The sequence below is a fragment of the Sarcophilus harrisii genome, chromosome 3, assembly GCF_902635505.1.
Source record: "Sarcophilus harrisii chromosome 3, mSarHar1.11, whole genome shotgun sequence".
Classification (NCBI taxonomy): Eukaryota; Metazoa; Chordata; class Mammalia; order Dasyuromorphia; family Dasyuridae; genus Sarcophilus; species Sarcophilus harrisii.
The window spans coordinates 135,313,978-135,319,977 of NC_045428.1; positions in this window are offsets into that span (position 1 = coordinate 135,313,978).

Below are 6,000 nucleotides of genomic sequence, written 5' to 3' on the forward strand. Positions count from 1 at the left end.
GAACCACCAAGAGATAGCACAATGGATGGAGCACTAGTCTTGGATTTAAAAATTACTGACTATAAATTTTATCTTTAAAAACTTACTAATTGTATAGCCCTAGGCTTATTATGTTTTTTTTGCCTCATATGTAAAGTGAAGGCTTTTCATTTGATTACCTTTAGTGTCATCTACAAATCTAAAACTATATTTCAATAAAACTATGACATAAAAATGAATGAGAAATTTCTAGTTTTTAAAGAACTTAAGTTTGTCTGTACTGAAAAAAATCATTCCTCAAGGAAATAAGAGCAAAAATAACCTCTTCTTCAATTAACATGTTATTGTTTTTATATAATGTTATTTGAGTTTCAATTGAAAAACGTATAGGCCCAGAGAAGTTCATATTTTGTTTTGAGACACATGAAAAACCCTAGACATTTACTTTTGTTAGACTAGATAGTGCATCAGACATTCAGTAAGAATATGATTCAATAATCATGTGGAAATATCTAAATGATACATCAGTAGTATTAAAAGTTAATTGAATTCTAAACTGGTTAGAAACACTGAAGTCAGATTATCTTATTTCATATAGCTAGCAGTACCTTAGACCTACAAGAATAAAAGTAAATTTTAAAACAAGAACAATCCAAGATGCCATTTATACTTACTATTAGCTAAAAAGACCAAGATATTAAAATACCTTAAAGGACCAAGAGTACCAAATGATGAAGGCATTTTTAAATCTATAAGGTAAAGAAAATGGAGAAAGGATTAAAAGTTTTATTTCAAATAAAATTACAATATATTTTCTGTCAGTTAATATACCTGATCATTTTAATGTAATCAGTGAGTTGCAAACAGTTTATATCTCATAACAAATTCCATAATGGTAATTTCTGTAGTCCTCAAGTATACAGAGAACTTTTGGTATGAAAACTCCCTCCACTGGTATAGATTGGCAATTTGTCAACTTCATATGCTCTTATTATAGAATTATTAGTGTACTGAAAGAAAAAGTGACTTGCTTTTGATCACACAGCTAATTACACTTGAACTTAGATCATACTTATTCCAAAAATAGACCTCTATCCACATTTATTAAATAGTAGCTCATTTTACTGAAAATAGAAATATATGTCATTACTGTACAACTGTATTTACTAATCAATCAACCTCTGCTTTGATATAATAAAATCCAATAATTCTTTAAAATATTACATAATAAAATACATAAACTTTAATGCTATAAGAATTTGTGATTTAATGTGTTTGCCTAATGATGCAGCTGGGCAATTCTAAAACTTGATAAACAATATTCACGGAAGGCTTTGACCAAAGAAGCTATCATCATGCAACTCAAGACTCTCCAATGTTAGGCTAATCCTCAAAGTACAGACATATAATACCTTTCTGAGTCCTATACACTGATGAACTCAAATTATAAAATATGGCTATTTTTACTAGGGATATTATTTTTATTGATGTAGTATTTTGTTTTTTCCATATATATGTAAAAATTGCTTTCAACATTTATTTTTATAATATGTTCACAAATCTTTCTCCCTTTCTCTTTAACTTCTTCCCCTCTCCAAGATAGCAAGTAATTTGATATAGGTTAAATATGTGCTACTCTTTGGAATATATTTCCATATTTGTCAAGCTCTGCAAGAAAAACCAGACCAAAAGAGACCAAAAGAAATAAGAAAACAAAATAAACAAAGAAATAGGTGAAAATAGAATTTTTGATTCATATTCAGTCTCCATAGTTCTCTCTCTAGATACAGATAGCATTTTCCATCTCAAGTCTATTGGAGTCACCTTGAATCATCAAATTATTGAGAAGAACCAAGACCATCACAGTTGATCACATAATCTTGTTGTTACTTTGTATAATGCTCTCCTGGCTCTACTCACTTCACTCAGCAACAGTTTATATAATTCTCTCTAAGCTTTTCTGAAATTAACCTGCTCATCATTTCTTATAGAACAATAATATTTCATAACATTCATATATCATAATTTATTCAGCCATTCTCCAGCTCGTGGTCATCTACTAAGTTTCCAGTTTCTTGCCACCACAAAAAAGGCTGCTACAAACATTTTTGTATATGAGGGTTCTTTTCCCTCTTCTATGATCTCTTTTTCTAGTGACAGTGACAGTGCTAAATCAAAGTATATGCACAGTTTGATAGTCCTTTGGGCATAGTTCTAAATTACTTTTGTGAATAGTTGGATCAATTCACAATTCTACCAACACTGCATTGGTATCCTGGTTTTCACACATCCTTTCCAACATTTATTACGATCTTTTTCTATCATCTTACACAATCTGAGAGATATAAAGTGATACCTCTGAGTTGTCTTTAAAATTACTTTTTTTCAAAAAAAAATTATATATCTAATTGGAAAAGTGAGTCATTAATGCCTAGCTAATTTTTTTTTCATTTAATCTAACTTCCAGATGCTGCTCTAGAACTGAAGTTTTAATTCAAGGAAACACTTTCCTTTCTTTAGAGACCACCCTGCAACATTTTTTATCCTAACTCTAAGGCTTATATTTGAACATATATGATACCTAAGATCCTTCAGGAAGAAGATCTGTTTATTAGATGACAATAAACATATTAAATGATTTTGAATCAAGCCTGAGTTACCTTATAATATTTCCCCTTTGGAATATTATGTTATCAAGAATAGCTGTGATATCTAGGAACTGTTGAGTAATTTAGGAGTTAATCAAAAGAAAAGATTTAGAAACAAGAGTTGGTATCAAAGAAGAGGTATCTGAGAAGAAATTGTTTAGAACATGGCTAATGAGGAAGTAAAATAGTTTTGAAGGTTAAAGCACAAAACATTTCCAAACCAACAGAAAGTAAAGGGAATTACAGAGAAAATACACATATGTTAGGGTTGGAAAGAAATCCTATACAAAGGAAGGAAAGTGAAAGTGAAATATGGTTTGTTTGTGATGATGTTGTATTGAATTAATAAGATCATCATATTGAAGAGGCCACGTAGTGCAGCTTCAGAGATCCCTGGGCATTGCCTCCTAAAGCAGTGGTTCTTTATTGCTTATCTAGTCCCAGTCTTCAGAGATGTCTGGCCACTGCCTCACTAAGTAGTGGTTCTATGTTCAACAGAACGCCCCGACACAGCAGCTTGCGAGCCCAGGTTTTCATTCTAAGTGATCACATCCTGCACTACTCCTGCCCACTCCTGCACAACCACCGAACTCCTATTGCAAGCTTACTTCCTGGTCCCCACTACTTATGTTGGGTCTATGAGGTCACACATATAGCCAATATGAGAAGGAGATGTCTCTTGTTGATGATTCATTCTCAATGCAGCTAGAGCTCCTGCTCATTAGGTGGTCCCTATCAGCTGCAAAGATCACATCCAAGTGCCTCAGGCATCAAAGCCTTTTTACTTCTTCATTATACTATGTGAGCTCCTCTCTGGTCCCTTACAATGCACATTTACATAGCACTTTGTAATATGCAAAAGCCTTTCCTGACAAGAACTCTATGAAATAATTAGTGCAAGTGTTATTACTCACATTTTACAGATAGGAAAACTGAGTTTCAGATAGATTAAGTCATTTGATCAAGGACAATCTAAGAGCAAATGGAAAAGCAAGTTGCAAGGCTTTTGATTTCCAATTTAATTACCTTTCCAGTAAACATGGTGAGATAGAAATTTCCAAGTATATATTTTGTTATACAATATCATTGTTTTATATTATTATCCTTTTCAAAACAAAACAAAACAAAACAAACAATCAAAAAAAAAACTATTTTAATGACTAAGAACAATGTGGAGGTGATAAGGTGTTGCTGGAAAGAAACTTTAACAATGTTTCAAGAATGGACCAGAAAAAAATAGTTTTTTTTTGTTTATTTTGATCATAGTGATTGCAAAAGCAGAAAGATATTTATTAATATAATTTATCCTATTCTTTTTCATGTGTCTGGTATTTCACGGGTGCTAATCAGCAGAGTAACCAAAAAAAAAAACTTATTAATTAACAGTAACATTTTCCCACAAAGGTATTAAATCGTAATTTTTAATCCCATGGATCAGGAGGAAATTTTTAGCTCAATTTTGAACATAAACACCCAAGGCAAATGTAAAACAATCAGAAATATAGCTTTACTGGTCACAATTATTAATCCAGTGTGGATCAGTAGTATGATATTGAACTAAAATAAGAACAAGAAAGATATCCTTATATGATCTGTTCTTCAATAAGAGTTGCATAAGTTCTAGGAATAAAAGTCATAACCCTAAGTAATTTGAGTTAAACTATACTTGAATTATAGTATTTTCTCCCAAGTGTCACAGTTTGAAAAAGATATTGATAAACTTAAGAGTATTCAGAGCAGGATAACCTAGAAGATAAAGGTCCTTGAATATCTGGCATATGAGGATCTGTTAAATGGGAAAATACTATATGGGAGGCTTTAAAGATCTCCCTTAAGTATATGAATGATTGTTATGTGAAGAAGGGATTGACATTGCTCTGTCTGACGTTAGAAGATAGGACTAAAAATGAGAAATGAAAGTTTTTTGTTTGTTTATTTGTTGCTTTTGTTGTTTAAGGCTTGATGTTTGGAAAATTTTATTTTGAATTAGAGCTGTCCAAAGGTTCAATGAGCTTCCTCAATATGGGGTGAATTCTTCCTTCTTTTACAACTTTGGAGGTGTTTAAACATCAAGCAAATTATAATTGGAACTCTTTTTTGTATATGAGTTGAACTAAAAAAACTTATTGCTCTTCCTTCCTATACTCTGAGAGTTTTTTGTGATTTGTTATTTTCTACTTTGTTGTAAGTTTGACTCCAACAATAACACCTGTTTATTTCAGACTCTGTATTAGGATGAAATGAAGTATTGCCAAGTCACTAAACATTAAATTAAGGAGAAGGTTTATTCATCTCCATAACCGTAAGGACATATAGCAAGATATCACAAATCTTAGTTTTCTCTGGATGCAGCCATACGTGATTTTATCTGGAAACTTGTTTGGTCAGAACCACATAAAAGTGACAACACATGTGATCTCAGACACTCATCAAATCTGAGAAGCCTTAACTACACAGCACTAGACTTATTCTTTCTGCAGGTCAAGATTTTGTTTCATGGAAGCTGGGAACAATTGAATTGATGAATGGAGAGGAAATTGTCAAGGAAGTTTTTATAACTTCCCTGGTTATATTATTTCTAGGAAATGCTGGTCATATTCCACTCTCTGAACTAGAAATTCTTTTCCAACATGCATGATGAGTTATCATGTGGTCTGTCCTTGAAGAATGCTAATGAGGGAGAATATAGTATCTCCCAAGATAATCCATTCTACTTTGGGAGAAATCAATTGTTAATAACTTTTTTCCTTATATGAAACCTGAATCACTCATTACTCTGATTCTTCCATCTAAGGTTAAAGAGAGAGAACAAATGTAATCTCTTTTCCATATGTGTTCTTGTCAAATATTTAAAAAACACTAAAATGGCCATCAATCCTAGCTCCTTCAAACAATCCAATTATACCATGTTATGGATATTTTAATTCCCTTCTTACGTGTCACTTACACACATGATAATCTGAGAAGTTAATCACACCATTACATATCTCATTTTTCGTCTTTTTTTTATCAAAAGGTTAGAGACCAAACTAGGAAAGTCAAAGGTGATCTTCTCTGGATTCTGTCCAGCTTATTTTTTTTCAAAAGAAGATGCCTAGATACATACAGAACATTATATATTCTGACTGTGACAGAATACAATAGGATTATATCCTTCTTAAGTCTTGAATCCCTTATTCCTTTCCTAATGTGAAATGAAATGGTATTAGCTTTTTTCCCCCACTGTTATCTCACTGTTTTCTCATATTTAGCTTTGAATCTCTTAAAATACCATGTTCTATTTTCAGGTTATCTCCTGACTAGGCTTGTTTTTTTGAAGCATTTCTTAAAAATTAAAATATAAGCTTTTAATTTTTTTCACTATTAGTTTCTT